This window comes from Mauremys mutica, chromosome 2 (assembly GCF_020497125.1).
Source record: "Mauremys mutica isolate MM-2020 ecotype Southern chromosome 2, ASM2049712v1, whole genome shotgun sequence".
NCBI classification, from domain to species: Eukaryota; Metazoa; Chordata; order Testudines; family Geoemydidae; genus Mauremys; species Mauremys mutica.
The window spans coordinates 9,025,396-9,046,189 of record NC_059073.1 but is presented as its reverse complement, the minus strand read 5'-3'; positions in this window follow the sequence as shown (position 1 = coordinate 9,046,189).

Genomic DNA, 20,794 nt, shown 5'->3' with positions numbered 1-20,794 from the left:
CATTAAAAAGCATTAAACAAGGTCTGGGGTTTGGTATACAGAGACTCAGCCTGCTTAGCTCCATGGCAAACACTATTAAAAATCCTTTTAACCTTTGCTGTATCTTTAATAAAAGAAGGGAACACAGTTAAAGCATTTGAAATGTAAAGCATCAGGTCAGGCTTTCATTTTAGCAATGTCCCTTGTTCCCGTTACCTTTAGCTAGAGAGAGTTTTCGAAAGAAACATCCCCGTATCTGGCAGTCTCGGTGCTGGGGCCGGTTTTGTTCAATATCTTCATTAACGATCTGGAGGATGGTGTGGACTGCACCCTTAGCAAGTTTGCAGATGACACTAAACTGGGAGGAGTGGTTGATACGCTGGAGGGTAGGGATAGGATACAGAGGGACCTAGACAAATTAGAGGATTGGGCCAAAAGAAATATGATGAGGTTCAACAAGGACAAGTGCAGAGTCCTGCACTTAGGACGGAAGAATCCCATGCACTGCTACAGACTAGGGACCGAATGGCTGGGCAGCAGTTCTGCAGAAAAGGACCTAGGGGTTACGGTGGATGAAAAGCTGAATATGAGTCAACAGTGTGCCCTTGTTGCCAAGAAGGCTAATGGCATTTTGGGTTGTATAAGTAGGGGCATTTCCAGCAGATCGAGGGATGTGATCATTCCCCTCTATTCAGCACTGGTGAGGCCTCATTTAGAGTACTGTGTCCAATTTTGGGCCCCATACTACAAGAAGGATGTGGATAAATTGGAGAGAGTCCAGCGGAGGGCAACAAAAATGATTAGAGGGCTGGAGCACATGACTTATGAGGAGAAGCTAGGGGAACTGAGATTGTTTAGCCTGCAGAAGAGAAGAATGAGGGGGGATTTGATAGCTGCTTTCAACTACCTGAAAGGGGGTTCCAAAGAGGATGGATCTAGACTGTTCTCAGTGGTAGAAGATGACAGAACAAGGAGTAATGGTCTCAAGTTGCAGAGGGGGAGGTTTAGGTTGGATATTAGGAAAAACTTTTTCACTATTAGGGTGGTGAAGAACTGGAATGGGTTACCTAGGGAGGTGGTGGAATCTCCTTCCTTAGAGGTTTTTAAGGTCAGGCTTGACAAAGCCCTGGCTGGGATGATTTAGTTGGGTTTGATCCTGCTTTGAGCAGGGGGTTGGACTAGATGACCTCCTGAGGTCCCTTCCAACTCTGAGATTCTATGATTCTATGATTCTTAGATGGTCCCAAGGATGGCGACTGTTCTTTTGGGGAGAAGAGAAGAAGTGAGTTGAGGTAAATTGGAGCTGTTGTTTGTTGCTGCTGTTGTTAAAGTCTAATCCCGTTTCATTTTAGGTGGTGGCTGGGATCCAGGTGGACTTGCTAGGGAGGGTGATGTTATCTGGGTCCCTCTCTCTGGCCTTTCTTTAAGCACTCCCAAAGGGAATGGTGGGCAGAATAGCCCATCCCCTCATTAACCTGTCCACCAATTAGGCCTAATATCTGACATAGCAATTTTGGTTCATTAATTTCCAGTTCTACAACTTTTGTTTTAACCAAGCAAGATTTCAGCATAACCCTGGAATCATATCAACTTCGGCTTTTTGTTTGGACTAATTTAGTCTGTCTGGCTTTCTTGCACCTGTATTGAGAACAGATGGGCCTGTTTTCCATTGCAAAATTGCTATTCTAGGTTACTGTCTCATCTTGTAAACTTTTATGTAATTTTTTACAACTGAGCTCCCAATTAGGGTAAATTTGCCAGCCCAATTATCACAATAGGGCTAGCCTTAGAATGAGACACCTAGATTCAACATCCTGCTGAGCTACAGACTTCCTGTGTGACCTTCAGCAAATCCCTTAGCCACTCTGTGCCTCAGTTTCCACATCTGTTCACTGAGGATAATAGCACTTCCCTACCTCACAGGGGTGTGGTGAGGCTAAGTACTCTAAAGTATGAGATGCTGAGATACTATAGTAATGAGGGCCATATTAATACCTCCTCTAAGAGACAGGCAGCTGAATCTAACACTCCATATGGGGCTTTGAAATTTGGACCAGATTTTGCAAGTGTCTCATCATAATAAGGGCTTGAATCGAACCCCTGGCTCTGAATAACCTCAAACAGTGTTGCTTTCCAAATCGCTATTTTATTCATGTCACACTTGTTATTAATTAGGTCTTCCTTTTCCTTTCCTTGCCCTTCACTGTTTCCAAAGATTTCAACAAGACTGTTGCTGGAATCTTTCCAGATTGGCTACTGTGTTACTTAAATAAGTAAAAATACTCAGAATGAAAATGAGGGTAGGAAAAAGGGTAAGAAAAAGTGCATGCCTTGCATACATCAATCAATGTTTATCTTAAATGAACCAGGAATTTTGTCACCCTGCACTGGAATGCAACCAGCTCTGGGGAGGATCACAGCACACAGCAACACTACAAAACACTTTTAGGACATGAAGTGAAGTTATTAAAGGTCTAAGCAAACTGTACTAGGCCCCAGGAAAGCAGTGGGGACAAACATGATTGCAAAATGTTGTTGTGGAAAACACAGTATTTCTAATAAGCTTGATGCTCTGGTGTAATAAAGTTAGGTCGATGTTTCATTTTACCTGTTAATCTTCCACCCACTTCCAATAGCTCCTTCATTATTTTCTCTGTCTGTAACCACTTTAGTTATTAGACTTATTATGAATAGTCTTTCTGCCTGGAAATCTGCTCCTCACTCTCCCGTTTCATAGAGAGTTTCTCCTCTGACGTGGTTTCCAGACACTTCACACTGATATTGTATAATGGTTTTGGCAGGAGAGAGAGGCTCTTTAATGATGATGGGCATAAATGACATTTCAAAGTTACTTCTCTTTATTAACAAGCAGAGATTTTTCAAATCCTCATCAGGAGCCAGAAGGAGAATCAGTCCCAGTCTTGATGAGTCTTTTTAAATGGCTTGTCCTCTGCTATTTCATCCTGCACCACTGTACAGTACTAGGCTCTCTGGATGCCCCTCTGTGTGGGTCTATACAAGCTCGCACAAATAGCTCTCAGATCGATGAGTTTCTTCAGGGTGGTTACAAGATGGGGAGGAAACATCTGTTAAGAACTGGTATAATGAGCTGCACAAAGAGAGCCATTCAGACTGTACACACAAGTGTCATTAGTTTACACACGTCAGGAACTATGCCATGGATTCTGGAGCATCGTCTTCTGGCACCTGACTTCATTTCTATCTATTTACACATAGACAGACATGCAGCACCCTCCTGACCTGGTATATCAGATGGAGCATGGGACTGCAAATCAGTCCTTGGCACTCAGAACCTGCTGAACACCCAGTGTGTTGCTATCCCTAAAAAGAGCTAAAACGATCCGTGGGTGTAAAAACAGGAGACTTTAGAGTAAAAGAAGATAGCTTGTAATACCCCTGTATGCAGCACTGGTGAGACCTCTGCGGGAATAGCTGTGTCCCGTTCTGATGCCCACACTTCTAAAAGGATAAAGATTAGGAGACATTCAAAGAAGAGCTACAAGAAAAGTTTAGGTTGGGAAAATGTACCTTCCAATGAGAGACGTAGCGAATTCAGTCAGTTGAGTTTAATCAAAGAGGAAGGTTAAGGGGTGATCTGATCACAGAATGCAAGTACCTACATAGGGAAAATATTTCTGCTAGGGCGGGCCCTTTCATCTAGCAGACAAAGGCACAGCAAAATCCAAGAACTGGAAGTTGAAGCCAGACAAATTCAGGTTCCCCACTTACGAAAGCATTGACGCCCCGGCTTAATTAACGTCCCCTGGACTTCAGAGCGAGAGGAGTCAGGGAAAGTGCTTGCAGCCAGTTTTCAGAGCCCCTGCAGTAAGAGCAATGGTGGTAGCCACTCCCTATGTGGCAGGGTCACTTCTAGATCAGGACAGGAATTCTCTGCTGAAATATTATTTTATTGGAAAATACCAGTTTGTCGGAACTGAAATGGTTCACTGAAAAGGGTCGATTTTGATGAATTTTTCAACTCCTAAAAGTTTTGAAATTGTCAAAATGTTGTGTTTCTATGGTCTCTAAAGGAAAACGTCTGGTTTTCCAGGTCAAAATGACCTTTTGTTTGGAACTTTAAGCTCGTGATACTTTTTTTTACAAAATGGCAGTGCCACCTGGGGAGGGGCAAGTGGGGCAATTTGCCGCAGGCCCCAGGCCCTGCAGGGGCCCCCAAGAGAGTTTTTCGGGGCCCCTGGAGTGGGGTCCTTCACTCACTCTGGGGGCCCCGGAAAACTCTCACAGATCCTGGGCCCCTGGAGCTTCTTCCGCTCCGGGTCTTCAGCGGCAATTCGGCAGCGGGGGGTCCTTCCACTCGAGGACCTGCCGCTGAAGTGCCGGGTCTTCGGCAGCAATTCGGCAGCGAGGGCTCCCCACCACGGGTCTTTGGGGTACTTCGGCGGTGGGTCCCAGAGCGGAAGGCCCCCCACAGCTGAATTACCGCCAAAGAGGGCCCCCCCGCCGCCGAAGACCCCAGGCCCCCTGAATCCTCTGGGCGGCCCTGCAAAATGGAAATGGTCAAAAATCAATAATTTTGAAATATTAATTTGGAAAGGAAACGTTTCAGTTGACCTGACCCAATCCCCCTGCCCCAGATTTTTGGTTTGCAAAAGTGTTTGAAATTTTGACTTTTCATCCCAATTCAGGACAGGAATTCTTTTCCAAGATCTCAAAAATTGTCGAGGGAAAGTTTTACTGACTGATCTCTATTTATTTCCCTTGTTCCTGATAACAATGAGAGTGTCTAGTGCGCCGATTAAACTGTGTGTAGCTCAGTGCTCCCCCCTGTGAACAGTATGCAGCTCTCTGTCTGTGTCATCGGCAGGATATTACTACTGGCTACTTCTCACCCGGTGTCTCTTGAAAGGGCCAGTGTGACTCAGCAGTTCCGGTGATGGTAATTTGCTACAGGGGTCCAGGCACCTCCGGAAGAGCTATGGCCTCTCGCTGACAGGTTTATTTCCCAGCCTCACTGCTGCTCCGCTGATTCATAGTCTGAACCAGCAAGTGAGGATACAGCTCCATGCCAGGTGCTAAAATGGCAGCCACTGTGTGCGGACTTGATATAGGCCTTTGCAGACAAGGGCCCCCATCTTCCCTGCGGAGGGGCTGCTCAGCACGGTGTGAAGAGAGCTGGCAAGTTCCCACGGTGGTGGTGAGAGAAGCATGTCAAACACAGAGACGTGATGCAGAAAGAACGAGGAGTCCTTGTGGCACCTTAGAGCCTAACACATTCATTTGGGCATAAGCTTTCATGGGCTACAGCCCACTTCATCGGATGCATGCAGTGGAAAATACAGTAGGAAGATATATATATATACAGAGAACATGAAACAATGGGTGTTGCCATACCAGCTCTAACGAGACTAATCAATTAAGGGGGGCTATTATCAGCAGGAGAAAAAAAAACTTTTGTAGTGATAATCAGGATGGCCCATTCCAAACAGTTGACAAGGAAGTGTGAGTAACAGTAGGGGGAAAGTTAGCACGGGGAAATAGTTTTTACTTTGTGTAATGACCCATCCACTCCCAGTCCTTATTCAAGCCTAATTTAATGGTGTCCAGTTTGCAAATTAATTCCAGTTCAGCAGTGTCTCGTTGGAGTCTGTTTCTGAAGTTTTTTTGTTGGAGAATTGCGACTTTTAGGTCTGTAATAGAGTGACCAGGGAGGTTGAAGTGTTCTCCGACTGGTTTTTCAATGTTATAATTCTGTTATAAATCTGATTTGTGTCCGTTTATTCTTTTGCATGATGGTCATCAGCTTCAGCTCAGCCCAGCTTTCAGTCCCGTGCAGTTTATCACAGCTTATTACGGACGCCACCAGCTTGACAACAACGTTTGACTGAACTCATTTCAGGGCCGAAACACATGGGCAGCCGAGGAAATAACGTATTGTTGTCAAGCTGCATTGCTGCTCCATTCAGGGAAGCCAGGAGGTGGAAATTCCAGCCAGATGTACCCCTGCACTCATTCTGGCAGAGGTTTCATTTTCCTCCTCTTACTAGATTGCATCAGAAATGAGCCCAAGACACAAAGTTGGAAGCAGAGCAGGATCCGAGCTTCTCCAAAGCGCAGAACATTCAGCATGGGGAGTGTGGTTTGGTCCACTGTAGAGACCCAGGTCTGAACTTGGTCAAAGGGCATATGTGCCTCTCTGGAAGATATGCTTTATCCAAACACAAGCCACTGGACTCAGTGCACGGGTATCTGGGTGAATTCCACGGCCTGTAATGTACAGGAGGTCAGACTAGAGGTTCCCTTTGAAGATAAGGCCTTGATCCTTATCATCAAGATAAGGCCTTGTTCCTTATCATCAAAGTCCTCTATGGCCTATGCCCAGGATATCTGATGATGATGTTGGTCCATCGTTGTCGATGACGACCTCAACAATTCATTCTTTCGATGACTGGACTCTGTGCGTCCGAAGATGACTGATCAGTCCGATTCGGGCATGGAACGTCCTGTCACATGTTGGGCAGACATGTGATGGCACTGTCGATGATGTGCGGGCAGCTCTGGACTTGCGCAGCTCACGCTTTCTTTCAGCCTCAGCAGTACGCCTCGCCTCAGCGGTATTACTGCCTGTGTGAATGAGGCTGCGCCATGCTGGACGGTTCAGTGCGAGGGTTTCCCATGTGGCGGTGTTAATCTCAAAGGACTTCAGAGAGGTCTTCAGCGTGTCCTTGAACCGCTTCTTTTGTCCTCCATGGGAGCGCTTTCCCTGGGCGAGTTCTCCGTAGAAGAGCTGTTTAGGAATGCGCTCGTCTGACATTCTCACGACATGTCCAGCCCATCTGGTCTGGGCTCTCATCAGCAGTGTGTGAACTGACGGCAGACTGGCTCTGATAAGGACTTCAGTATCGGGCACTTTGTCCTGCCATCTGATTTTTAGAAGCTTTCACAGACAGGAAGTGTGGAAGTGATTGAGCCTTCGTGCATGACTCCGATAGTCCACGTCTCGCAGGTGTACAGCAGAGTTGGAAGCACCACTGCTCGGTAGACCTTCAGCCTCATTGGTAGGCTGATCCCTCGACGTTCCCAGACGTCGGAGCGCAATCGGCGAAATGCAGAGCTGGCTTTAGCAATTCTACACTTTACTTCTTCATCGATTGACACTGCTCGAGAAAGGGTACTGCCCAGGTACGTGAAGTGGTCCACTGCCTGAAGTCTCTGTCCATTTACAGTGGTGGATGGTTCTGAGTACAGAGTGTGGGGAGCTGGCTGGTGCATGACCTCAGTCTTCTTGATGTTAATGGTGAGGCCGAAGCTGTTGCATGCAGATGAAAACTTGTCCATACTGGCTTGCATTTCTGGCTCTGTACTAGCATTCAGAGCACAATCATCGGCAAAGAGAAAGTCTCGAAGTACAGTTTCCTTCACCTTGGTGATGGCACGCAGTCGCCTCAGATTGAATAGTTTCCCATCGGTTCTGTACTTCAGGCCTACTCCTTCAGTGCAGTGTTGAAAGGCATCAGTCAGAGTCCAGGATATCTAGGACATCATTTAAAGCTCTGGGACAAAGACCATGATCCACCGCTACACTCCTCCACCCCGATGGAACTCTCAGCAATAGGAGCAAAGCTTGGCTGTTCGGGAGCCAGAACATTCTCCGTAGGGCGGTCCAAACTTGTGGAACAAACTCCCCCAGGTGCTAAGGACCATCTCAAACCTCCCCACTTTTCGCTCCAAGTGCAAGGCACATTTTTTTGATCCAGCCTTCTCTAAAACATATAACAACAGGTATGTTTATTAAAAAACATCAAAAACACACACCGAAAAAAACAGGACACTCCGCTGCACGCTTTTCTCCCTCTGGTGAGAGCACACACAATATGTGACAGATACGTGGCGTCATGTTGCTTTCGGCCCTGCTGGAAAGTGTTCAGTTACCAAGGTGATGACCATGGTCTGAGAACTTCCACAGCATAGAATTCTGGCCTTAAATTCTATGAATCTATGGTTTCTATAATTTCAAGTCCTTACCATTGGTTCGGGACCAAACACTTTCAGTCTCTTCGGGAGGATCAATTAGGGATAATCAAAACATTTCTGTCAGAAAATTGGAGTTTGGATTCAATTATTTTTGTGTGTGTGGAAAAAGTTTGCTTTCCATGGAGAAATCTGTCCAAAACCAACACAACAAAACCATCTGAAAACCAGAAAGATTTTTTTTCCAAAAACCTCACAGTGTTCAGTTTTCACCAAACAATTTTTTTTTAATCAAAAGCTGAAATTTTCCATGGGGAAAAAAGAATTCCAACAAACTTTGAACTTAGTTTGAACTTTTCTGCTGACTCTGCTATCGCAAAGTTGCCAGTTAGTATCCGTGCCAATATTGCAGAAGATTTGCTTATGGGGATACCCACTGGCCCCAAATCTCCACTTTCACTGGACTTAACCCAGTGCAACTTTTATCCACTCTTCTGTAGGGCTCAGAAACATACCAAAAGACTAAAAAGTTTTCGTATCAGATGCTTGCATAAAATTCTTTGAATAAGATGGCAAGACTGGGTGACAAATGTGGAAGTGTTAAATCGTGCTAGTATGTCATTCATGGGAATGTTGATTAGTAAGAAAAGACTCAAGTGGCTTGGACGTGTCACACGAATGCTGGATTACAGGCTCTCGAAGAATGTGCTGTACTTTGAAGGTATTGAAGGGTCTAGAAAGAGAGGCAGACCACTGTGAAGACTTCAGGATGCTTGCAAAAATGATTTAGCATCTTTTGGCATCTCTGTGGATGCTTGGGAAAGGAGTGCAGAATGCAGCTCCGGTTGGCAGAGTCAGCTTGTAGAAGGAGCGAGGCATTGTGAGGCGGACTGGATCAAGCTTTGTGATGACTGGTCTCAGACGAGGAAAGAATCTGCTACTCGGTTTCTGAGCATTGCTAGTGCATCAGACTCACTAGCCAACAAAGAACACTTTGACCTATACACCATGCTGTGTAAAGAACGACGGTGCCATTGTATTAACGTCACCCACTTCTGTGGTGTTGCTTTCACTGATGCAAATCCAGAGAAGAATCAGGCCCCAGACTGCTGTGTGTGAATGTGTGTTGTTTGTCTGTGTGTGAATGTGTAGGTCAATTTGTATGACTGTCAGCACCTGGGCACGTCTGTGTGCACAGGCGCACGTATGAGTGTACATGTCTGTGTTTGGGTGTGCAGGTGGGACTGTGTCTCTACGTGCAGGATATGCGGGATCATGGCATTTGTGTGTGCGAGTCGACTGTGAATTTATAGGCATGTGTGCACCTGGTGTGTGTGAGTGTGTCCCCCTGTAGGAGAATGTGTGTGCAAAAGATTCGTACACAAAATAGTGGGGACCTCTGAATTTGACTTTCTTTCATAAATTCAATGGAATTAGCAACCAGCTCACAGGGGAAATACAGAGCAGCAAAGTGATTTGGGCTTGACAGATTAGCTCTCGAGTCTTTATGAGAGCATCATTCAATGGTGCTGAAGAGAATCTCTTCTCGTTGCACGTTTAATTAATTAATCTGCTCAGAAAAGAGGAGTTTAAAAAATCTGAAGTCACCCTGATGCAGTATGTCTCTCAGCAGCATGTCTGCTGGTTTCTAGTTCACAGCATTTGTATGTGTATTGAGGTGTCATTGCACGTATGTTAGGTTATACCTGGGGCTGCCTTTGTATATTGCAAACGGCTTGATTTTGAGAGTTGTCATTAGGTTTATGGCGGGTTATATTTAGGTTTTTCTTTATGTATGTTGTCCTGTCCTCATGTTTACAGAGACATATCTTAGGCTCCCGTTTTACTGGGTCAGACCAAAGGTCCATCTAGCCCAGTATCCTGTATTCCAATAGTGGCCAGTGCCAGGTGCCCCAGAGGGAATGAACAGAACAGGTAACCATCAAGTGATCCATCCCCTGTCGCCCATTCCCAGCTTCTGGCAAACAGAGGCTGGGGACACCATCCCTGCCCATCCTGGCTAATAGCCATTGATGGACCTATCTTCTATGAACTTATCTAGTTCTTTTTTGAACCCTATTATAGTTTTGGCCTTCACAACATCCTCTGGCAATGAGTTCCACAGGTTGACAGTACGTTGTGTGAAGAAATATTTCCTTTTGTTTGTTTTAAACCTGCTGCCTATTAATTTCATTTGTTGGCCCTTAGTTCTTGTGTTTGAGAAGGAGTAAATAACACTTCCTTATTTACTTTCTCCACACCAATCATGATTTTCACAGAATCATAGAACTGGAAAGGACCTTGATAGGTCATCTAGTCCAGTCCCCTGCACTCAAGGAAGGACTAAATATTATCTAGACCATCCCTGACAGGTATTTGTCTAACCTGCTCTTAAAAATCCCCAATGATGGAGATTCCACAACCTCCCTAGGCAATTTATTCCAGTGCTTAATCATCTACATTTTATAGACCTCGATCATATCATCCCTTAGTCGTCTCTTTTCCATGTTGAAAAGTCCCAGTCTTATTAATCTCTCCTCATACGGAAGCCATTCTATACCCCTAATCATTTTTGTTGCCCTTTTCTGAACCTTTTCCAATTCCAATAGATCTTTTTTGAATGCTGGGGGATCTTTATGTTCAAAGTACTGATGGGTGTAAACAGGCCTGGGTTTGGATGTGTAAATACTTGTCCTGGTGGCTTTTGTTTTGCAAAAACTGGGCAGAGTAGTTCAGATCAAGCTCCCATTACAGCAGACGCCTCGATATGAAAGGGGTTCAGTTAAAAGGTGCAGGTTTTGAACTGCCACTAACTAAACCTTTCCTTCCATTGATGTTGCGTAATTCTTACTGGGGAATGAGTAGAGTTGGTCAGGAAGGGTGTATTATTTTGAAGGAAGTGAAAACTTTTCATAGGCATTTTTTACAGAATTCTTTGGTTTGCATCAAAGCACAAAAAATCTCCAAACTATTTTTAAATAAGTTTTCAGAAACCTAAACATTTTCTGGTTTTGGTTGTCAAAACCCAAGAAGGTCTTCAGTTGATGAACCAAAAATTGTCCATTTTCGTTTTCAAGTTTGGGTTTTTTTCCAGAAAAAACTCATTTTTTGACGAAAATGGATACTTTTGCATAAAAATACTGGTTTGTCAAAAACACATTTTTCACCCTCCTCCTTCCAAAAAAGTAACAGAATTTTTGTAACCAGTTTTAGTGAGGAAATGTCAGTGATTGTTGTGCTGCAGTGTTCTTTTTAAAATACTTTTGGCCTTTGAGGTTATAGTTATTATGTCTCCTTATTTGTCTTATGCATGTGACTAAGTGACTGAACTGAGATGAGAACCCTGTTTGCTAGGCATGGTATGAACACAAGATCTCTCTATGTTAGAGGATTTGGTTGTGTTTTAAACTCTAGCTAATGGGGTTAACTAGCATAAGTTTGAATGCTACTCTAGACACTAATTGTTTGTATCAGGACAACAAATGTTGTTCCTGGTCCTGCTTCAGACTAGGTGCCGACTGACATGGGGACCCCAATGTGCCAGGCGCTGTCCACCACATAGCCAGCAGCAGCTATTACCTCAAAGATTTTACAAACTACACAGAAAAAACAGACAAATGGCGTGTAACGCCGACAGACTCCGGTCATCATCAGCTGGGATCAAACCTGGGACCTCTGGAGCTGAAGGCATGAGCTGCTACTGCATGAGTTCAAAGATGCATCTTTCGTAACCAAGTCTGTAGCAGGCTCATGAAGTTCTACCTGGTCTAGCTGCCACTAGAGGGGGGACAGAGTGTCACACCAAGCAGGCATGGGTTACAGGTAGGAAAAAAAAGGATTGTTGTCTCCCTTTAGTGATGGGGAAGGGGTCACTCCTGGCATATCCTCTCAGCCCAGCAACTTCCAGGGGCTTCCCATTATGGAGCCTGTGCCTCCCTGGGAGCAGGGTTGAACACAGCTCTCCTGCCTTGGGGGGTGCTTTGCGTCTGACAGGCTCCCCAGGCCCAGCAGGGGTCTGTGCTACCAGCCCCCATCCCTGCCCATTGCCCCTGGCTGAGCCTTTGCAGGGCAGGGCTTTCTCATGCTCCGCAGGGTAGTCGCCTGACTGCAGCCTGGACTCCGGGGTTCTACTGATGCTTTCTGGACATCTGTCCTTAAAAGGGCCCTCGCCTTGGAACAAGGCTGGCTGGTCCTACGCCCCCACTGTTCTTAGAGGGAACAGGCCACCCTGTAACAGTCGCCTTTCCCCTCCTCCTGGGCTGAATCATCTGAGCTGGACCTACACAGCACACATTCTAAGGCCGTATATTTGTGGGCCAGCATCATCGTCCTGAGATCTGCACTATAAAGGAGAGGGAGAAGCAATCAGCAGCATCTGCCCCCCATTCCGCATTCCTAGGCCTCACAGAGGGATGGGGGAGAGGTGGGGCACGGGCCAGAGAGGGAGGGGTCAAGGGAAGATGCATGTAGACCCAACCCCACCCCATAGGCGAACCCCTCAGACGCTTAGGCAGCACAAGGATGTGTTGTGTCCTTCAGAGTGGAGACTCTCCAGGCTGCAGAACCTCCTTTTACTGGGTGGGGGGCTCTCTTTGCAGGGGCTTTACCATAGCAATGCTGACATGGATCCAGATGAGATCAGGAGCCAGCACCGGGGCCATGGAGAACACGGCCCCTTTGTGCCACCAGCAGATCAGATGTCTGGATCACGAGAATCTTGGTGGAGATGCATATCTGGGCAGAAGGTAGGTGATAAGAGATCCGGTGCTGGTGAGACCCCCAAAGGTGAATGACACAACTTATCTCACATATATAACTTCAAGCCATGGCAGCTGACAATGATTACGGCGTGTTATACATCTGCGCTGGCTAGGGAGACCATAGATGATGATGCAATGCAATCTAAAGCTTGTGTTACGCACGAGTGGCCTATCCCATCCATGATATGTGTTCATAACCCTGGTCGTTCCTGAAGGACATCAGGCACATTTCTCTAGGGAAGATTACTGCATAATCCTTTTCTCGCTGTCTCACTCTGTGGCCTTGGGCAAGTCACTTAAATGCTCTGTGCCTCAGTTTCTCCATCAGTAAAATGGGGATAATAAAGCCAACGTCGCTTGAAGGGCAGGTAGGGAAGATGACTACATTAATGTTTGTAAAGTGCTTTGAGATCCTCTGGAGAAAGGGGCTACAGTAGAGCACATTATTTTACCCGACACATGTTCTGAAGGCGCTAACCTGGTCCATGCTGTCCCATGCTCAGGTCTCCAGGCTGCCTCATGTGCTAGAAGCACTGGGTAAATCACTTGCTGTCCGGTTAAGGCTGGAGATCCTCTTTCAGCGCTGCCGTCTCTGCATTCCACGCACAACCAGGCCCACCCTAAAGCTCAACCCTTTCTCAAGCCAGACGGGGTAAAAGGCGGAGGAGGGTGGTAGCTGCGAAGACAGGGAATGTATTTCCTGCCCTAGCCATTAGAACACAGCCCATTATGCCCAGCTCAGTGTGGGACTGTGGAGTGGCCACAAACCCACCCACCATACAGAAGTAAATAAATTGGCACCAGGACCCCCTTCCTGGCTCTAGTCCACCCCATTGAAGATGTGTGAGCATTTGCGGGTGTTTTTGTTACAGCGACGGGGGAGGGGTGGGATCTGAATGCCATTCCCAGGAAGGAAAGGCCTGGAGGAGTAATAAATCTGAGTTCAATGTCACGTTAGCACCACAGCGTTTTACATGGGGCGTCTGGGCTCTGAGAGCTACTCAGGGAAAATTCGTCATAGTGGCAATTTCAGTGCAGCTCCTGCAAAGCCTCCAGGTTTCTAAAGACGGCCCCGGCTGCTAGCAATGGGCACATGAGGCCCTGCTAGTCAAAAGCGATGCAAACAGGGAACTGGCAAAGGCCTAGCCAGCTAGATCCTGGCCTGAGCAGGGGTGCGAATCGCGGTCTGTATAAGCACAAGAGAAATGATCATTAGCAGGGAAAGGCGCATGGGAATGTTCCAAGCTGGAGGAGACACTCACAGCCCAGCCAAGGCAGGCAATGGGGTACACACATCCAATGTATCACTTGTATCACAGGTTTCTACTGCAGTGTTTGTTTTCGCTTGTGACAAATCTGGAGCCATCTGGGTACTTTGTGGCTGTCGCCAAGTCCCATGGTGCAGGGCCCTGGCTTTTCACTCTGTTTTACACAGAGACACCCCCTCCATCAGGGCTCAATAGATGATATTTATGATGATTAATAAATACAACAGCAGCAATAAAAAGAATAGGCAAGTATCCTTATGGTTGTTCCTGGCTCGGCCAGAAATATAGGCTCATAGGAATTGCCAGACTGGATCTGACCTGAGGTCCGTCTAGTTCAGTACATTGTTTCCAGCAGCAGTCACCACCACATGCATCAGAGGAAGGTACCCTCCAGTGGGCCGTTATGGGATAACCTGCCTCCAGGGAAAGTTTCCTCCTGACTCTCAGTATTTACCAGGGTGGGGGGGTTAAGTTGTGAAGCAAGGAGAGTTTCTAGCCCTTCCAAAGCTCTTCTAGAAACCTACTGGCTATTCTCATTATCCGGATGGGCTAGCCAGAAAACAAAAGAATTGCGAGGTTTTGTTCCACAGCGGGAGGAAACCAAGACCTTGAAGACATTTTTAATGAAAAACCAGAGAGAAACCAGAATAGCCAGTAGCCGGGGCATTCAGTGAGGATGTGGGAGACCCACTTTCAAGTCCCTGCACCAAATCAGGTGCACAGTAGGGCTTGAAGCTGGGACACCCATGTGCCAGATGAGTGCATCTCTCTGAACAGAAATTCTACCCTGGACCTGAGAATCCGTCCTGTAGAAGAGTGGACTCGCTGGTGCACTGCCTTGTTGTGGCTAGGCATGGCATAGCAGTCTCTCCTCCTCCTCCGGACAGCTGCTATGGCCCTGCAGTGGTCTGCCTCTTCTCACAACTTTGCCCTACAACCAGGTCACTTATAATCCCCCCCCCCCCATTTTGGGGGTAACAGAGTCCTCACCAGCGAAGGATCCCATGACCACATTGTCCTTACCCCATTTGGCCTCAGGGTTTCATGACCTCTCCATCTTCCCAGGCTCCACAGCCGCTCAAGATTCACCCTTCTTTCAGGGCACAGGCTCCCGCTGGAGTCCTCCAACAAACCCCACCTGAAAACATAAACTTCAACCACTTCTAACCTCCTTGGGCTTGAACTTTCATCCTCCTTAAGCTTCCTCTTTGCTCCGTTCCTCAGGGTGCTGCGCTGGAGGCATAGATCCTTCTCCTCATCACCAGAGCTTGCTCTACCCTGGTGGCTGCTACATGTCTCTCCTGTCCTCTTGCCAGACTGCTCCACTTGGGAGAGTGTCCCATGGCCAGCTCTTCCTCCAGGTTCCTCCTTGACCCTCTCAGTTTCTCCACACTCTGCTGCCAGACCAGGGACTGCAGAGTTCATCCCTCTCTCCCTTCAGCCCTCCCTTGTTTTGGGCTTCCTCTTTTTACAGTAAGCACCCAACTTTTCCTCCAGCTGGCATCCCCTTTAACTGGGCCTGGCCTACCTTCCAGGTGCAGCCAGGTGGCCTAATTGAGTGCTCCAGTGCCAGTTAACTCTTTCAGAGCCACTATGGGGGTTATACACCTCATCACACTGCCCAAGAAAAGTTTTGTGGAAATGACAAAAAGCTTCATTTTTTGATGAATCAGCATTTTCCAATGCATGGGGTGGGGGGTGGGGGACTGAAAAATTCCTGATTGGCTCTATTATCCATAAAACTGTCTAATCCCTTTACTAAGCTCTTGGCTTTGATACTGTCTTGTGGAAATGAGTTCCATGGAATAAGCACACATTATGTGAAAAGTTCTATTACAGAAATATCCTCTCACTGTATTTTGCAGCAAAGAGTCCTGTGGCACCTTATAGACTAACAGACGTATTGGAGCATGAGCTTTCGTGGGTGAATACCCACTTCATTGGATCAAGTAGTGGAAATTTCCAGGGGCAGGTATATATATGCAAGCAAGAAGCAGGCTAGAGATAACAAGGTTAGTTCAATCAGGGAGGATGAGGCCCTGTTCTAGCAGTTGAGGTGTGAAAACCAAGGGAGGAGAAACTGGTTCTGTAATTGGCAAACCATTCACAGTCTTTGTTTAATCCTGAGCTGATGGTGTCAAATTTGCAGATGAACTGGAGCTCAGCAGTTTCTCTTTGAAGTCTGGTCCTGAAGTTTTTTTGCTGCAGGATGGCTACCTTTACATCTGCTATTGTGTGTCCAGGGAGGTTGAAGTGTTCTCCTACAGGTTTTTGTATATTGCCATTCCTAATATCTGATTTGTGTCCATTTATCCTTTTCCGTAGTGACTGTCCAGTTTGGCCGATGTACATAGCAGAGGGGCATTGCTGGCATATGATGGCGTATATTACATTGGTGGACGTGCAGGTGAATGAACTGGTGATGGTGTGGCTGATCTGGTTAGGTCCTGTGATGGTGTCGCTGGTGTAGATATGTGGGCAGAGTTGGCATCGAGGCTTGTTGCATGGGTTATGAATATGCTTCAGGTTGGCAGGCAACCCAAGAAAGAAACCGACAGGACTCCACTGGTCATCACATATAGTCCTCAACTAAAACCTCTCCAACGCATCATCAGGGATCTACAACCCATCCTGGACAATGATCCCACACTTTCACAGGCCTTGGGTGGCAGGCAAGTCCTCGCCCACAGACAACCTGCCAACCTGAAGCATATTCTTACCAGTAACTGCACACTGCACCATAGTAACTCTAACTCAGGAACCAATCCATGCAACAAACCTCGATGCCAACTCTGCTCACATATCTGGATAGGAGGAAGCAGTAGATGTGATATATCTTAATTTTAATAAGGCTTTTGACACAGTCCCACATGACATTCTCATAAACAAACTAGTGACATTTTGTCTATAGGACATTACTGTAAGGGTGGGTGCACAATGGGTTGGAAGAATGTACTCAAATGTTTCACTGTCAACATAGATCCCACAGGCATAAATCCTGGGTGTGGATCTATTCAATGTTTTCATTAATGATTTGAATAACGGAGTGGAGAGTATGCTTATAAAATTTGTGGATCACATCAGGCTGGGAGGGGTTGCAAGCACTTTGGAGGATTAAAATTCAAAATGACCTTTACAAACCAGATTGGGGGGGATAGCTCAGTGGTTTGAGCATTGGCCTGCTAAACCCAGGGTTATGAGTTCAATCTTAGAGGGGGCCACTTAGGAATCTGGGGTAAAATCAATACTTGGTTCTACTAGTAAAGGCAGGGGGCTGGACTCAATGACCCACTGGGGTCCTTTCCACTTCTAGGAAATAGGTATATTTCCATTATTTTTTTTTTTTTAATTTAACAGAAATGATCAAAGGTTTAGAAAACTTGACCTATGAGGGAAGGTTAAAAAACTGAGCATGTTTAGTCTTGAGAAAAGAAGACCGAGAGGGAACCTGATGATAGCCCTTAACGTAGGTGAAGACTGTTATCAAGGGGATGGTGATCAATTGTTCTCCTTGTTCACTGACGGTAGGACAAGAAGTCATGGGCTTTATCTGCAGCAAGGGAGATTTAGGTTAGATATTAGGAAAAACTTTCTAACTACAAGGCTAGTGAAGCTGCAGAACAGGCTTCCAAGGGAGGCTGTGGAGTCCCCGTCACTGGAGGTTTTTTAAGACCAGGTTGGACAAACACCTGCCAAGAATGGTCTAGGTTTATTTGGTCCTGCCTCACACAGGGGGCAGGACTTGATGACCTCTCAAGGTTCCATCCAGACCTACATTTCTACAATCCCATGATTCTAACCCAGTGGTCAGGGTGCATTATAGGTCCCTAGCTGTGCCCGATCCACAGATTCTAGGAGTCTGTTATAGCTGCACCCAGGGAGAATTGTCTCTTTAGCTCAATCTGTAGCAGCTCTTTTAGCTCTGGAAGTCCCCAGTTTCATCCCCAGTGTGATGGTGACTATCACGTAGGTGGAAGCTCATATCATCTGTGGATTGATATCATTCAGGCTGGGTATAATACAGAGATTGTGCGGGTGGCAACATCGTCCACTGCTAGCAGGAGACAACTGACCAGTCATTTGTCTATGCCAGTTGTTCCGAGGTGTCTCTGGAATTACATTCCCGACTCCCTTTGACAGAGTGAAATAATACTGTGACCACAGGCACCGACTTTCCAAAGTGCCAGGGGATGCTCGACCCCTGGCTCTGCCAGGCCCCGCCCCCAATCCAACCCCTTCCCCCAAGGCCCCCACCCTTCCCGGCCTCTTCCTACCCAGTTCCACCCCTTCCCCTGACTGTGCCATGTCCTTGCTCCTCCCCCTCCCCCCCCCCGAGCCGCCTGTGCACCGCAAAACAGCTGATTGCAGTGGACAGGAGGCATGGAGATGGGGGAGGGAGACGCTGATCTTGTGGGGGCCGCTGGCAGGTGGGAGGTGTTGGGGGATGGGGAGGAGCTGATGGGGGGCTGCCGATGGGTGCTCAGCACCCACCATTGGAGCACCCATGGAGCCAGTGCCTATGAGGCTGGCAGGAGCTTAGTTAAGAGATACCACATGCATCCAGTTGGAAAACAGAAGTGCAAAGAAATGAGAAAGAAAAGAAAACTGGCTCTCTTGACATCTCCGGGAGCTAAAGGGCAAGGTTCCAGCCATGCCCATCCTAAGAAGAGATGTAATATGCCCTGACTTTTCAAGAGGCCAGATACTATATCCTAGCACCCAGGGTGGAAAGAGCTGTCAAAGGCAGAGGTGGAGGGATGAAACATGGCATGATTATGAAATTGAGCCTGTGATGGTCCGTGGTACCTGATATGTAATGCACTAAGACATGAAATGTTCATGCACGCAAGCAGATCTTCGGGGCTATTGGTGAGCAGAGGGAGAGGGGATGATTTTGGAGAGCTAAAACAATTGCAGGCCATCTAGTCCACAACTCTAGTCTCTGCTGTCAAATGCAAAATTAAATATAATTATGCCAGACACACACCATGATATCAGACTGAATAAATCCAGTGAACCATTGCTTGTTCCAAGGTGAGTTGGATGTGCAGATGTGGTTGCCTCATCTCAAAAAAAGATATATTGGAATTGGAAAAGGTTCAGAAAAGGGCAACAAAAATAATTAGGGGTATGGAACGGCTTCCGTATGAGGAGAGATTAATAAGACTGGGGCTTTTCAGCTTGGAAAAGAAACGGCTAAGGGGAGATATGATTGAGGTCTATAAAATCATGACTGGTATAGAGAAAGTAGATAAGGAAGTGTTGTTTACTATTTCTCATAACACAAGAACTAGGGGTCACCAAATGAACTTAATAGACAGCAGGTTTAAAACAAACAAAGGGAAGTATTTCTTCACACAACACACAGTCAACCTGTGGAACTCCTTGCCAGAGGATGTTGTGAAGGCCAAGACCATAACAGGGCTCAAAAAAGAACTAGATACATTTCTGGAGGATAGGTCCATCAATGGCTATTAGCCAGGTTGGGCCGGGATGGTGTCCCTAGCCTATTTGCCAGAAGCTGGGAATGAGCGACAGAGGATGAATCACTCAATGATTACCTGTTCTGTTCATTCCCTCTGGGGCACCTGGCACTTGCCACTGTCAGAAGACAGGACACTGGGCTAGATGGACCTTTGGTCTGACCCAGTAGGGCCATTCTCATGTTCTTATGAGTTCCAGGGAAAAGGATCAGTTACAGAATGGGACTCTACCCCTGTGGAATGGTATTTGGCACTCAGGTCTCCTAGGTCACTGGTATGAAACTAACTCAGGTCAGTAGTGTCCTTACGTCACTGTCATCTGTGGCCCTTTGCTGGAAGGAGTTGAAGGTCTCAGTTAAGTCATGGGCAGACAGGTGTCAGATTACATCAACCACTACGATATTTGTCATTCTCAGCAGATCTGTCAGTAACTTGACTAGACAAAGGGTACATCTACATTGCAATAAGGGTCCCATGGCAGCAAGTCTCAGAAGAGGTCTGCAGACCTGGGCTCGTGCCACAGGGCTAAAAATAGCAGTGTGGATGCTCCTGTCCAAGTCTGAATGTCTACACTGCAATTTTTAGCCCCATAACGTGAGCTGCCTGAGCCTGAGTCTGTAAACGTGGACTCTGAGATTGACTACCACATGGGTTTTTTGTAGTGTAGACGTAAAGATAGCGGCAGGACCACTGTCTCACCACTAAAGTGGTCCAACCAAAATAGACCTGATGCATACTGGCAGGGCAGGGTGAGGAAGCTTGTATCATTTGTCCCTAATGTTTTATCTGTGTTGTGGATAACATAGGGCTTTATTCCCCCGGGGTGCTGATCTGACACCTCTCACCAGAACTAAATGCACTTAAAAAAATAGATGTAGTGCATAGCATGGTGCAAAAACATTCTTCTCACATTTTTCTCTTTTCTTTTTGTCAAAATACACTTTCATCAAAGGCGAAACATTTCACAGAGACATATCGATTGTGATGAAGTTTTCAACACAAAAGTTTCTGAAAACTGGGGTGGAATCTCAGGGAGTTGGGGGAGAGAGAGAGAGAGAGCCGAAGCAAAATGTGACCTTTTTTATTCCAAAAGGGACATTTTAACACAAATTTATTTTCATCAAAGCGTCTGAAAAGTTTTGTTTTCATCCCAACCAGGACTGAAAACAAATGTCAAAACCTCAGAAGGGCCATGAAGCAGAATTGCCATTCTCCAGCCAGCTCTACAGTGGATCAGAATCTGGCCCAAATACAGTCAGAAAGAAACTTCCACCCATTCAACAGTATTGCGCTAGCAGGAGCCTTCTGAAATAGTTTGAATTGACCTAAATGGTTCAGGTCCACTCAAAAGAAA